The sequence below is a fragment of the Penaeus monodon genome, chromosome 27 (assembly GCF_015228065.2).
Source record: "Penaeus monodon isolate SGIC_2016 chromosome 27, NSTDA_Pmon_1, whole genome shotgun sequence".
Taxonomy (NCBI): domain Eukaryota; kingdom Metazoa; phylum Arthropoda; class Malacostraca; order Decapoda; family Penaeidae; genus Penaeus; species Penaeus monodon.
Window position 1 is genome coordinate 25369075 of NC_051412.1, and position 813 is coordinate 25369887.

The following is an 813-nucleotide window of genomic DNA, read 5'->3' on the forward strand; positions in this document are numbered from 1 at the left end:
AGTGTGTATCTAAGTCAGGAGCTTCACAGGGAAAGAAGGATCTGTTTTGCAGCCTCCATAAGCTGTGTTCATTATGTGTATTCATAAGTAGTGTGTGGTTCTAAGGTGTGCTTCCATAAAGGTGGTTGGTTTGCAGTCACATCTGAAATCTTGCCTTCTTTCCCTCATCGCAAATGAATATAATTGTCATAAGAAAGAGGTAACATGGTATTTATACAAAAAAAAACTAACAAAAAGTACAGTTTTGTAAGAGTTAGGAGAAGTATTAGTTCAGGAAACAAAGCATAACCAGTTTTATAAGCAGTTACTGAAATACAAAACTATATAAATTGTTTGTACATACATTTTGAGTCACAAAACATGATATTATAGGTCTTCCAAGTGGTGCCTTAACTGCTTTGAAAGTGCTTTATAAGTGCCTTCATATAATGATCCTCTTACTGTAAATAAAATGCTCAAACTATGTTCTAATAACTTTTAATATTCTCCAACAAATATGTGCTAGGAATGACAGATATTTTGCAGAAATTTTAGTCATTAGCTCTCCATTAGGTATAATTTCTTCAAATTTAGATCTTGTGTTAAACCAATTAATGTCAAATCTAAGTTTTATGTCTTGTAGATAATGTAGATATTGTACAAATCCTTATGTTCATTCTGTATCACTGTCATTTTCTTAAATGGCAGGGAATTCCTAGGAATTTTATCAATAAATCCTTGTTAAAGAATCATTATGTTAATTACATATACCTATTTAGACTTTAACTTACTGATGTCAGGATGGCACATACATCCATTTTATTTTATTTTATA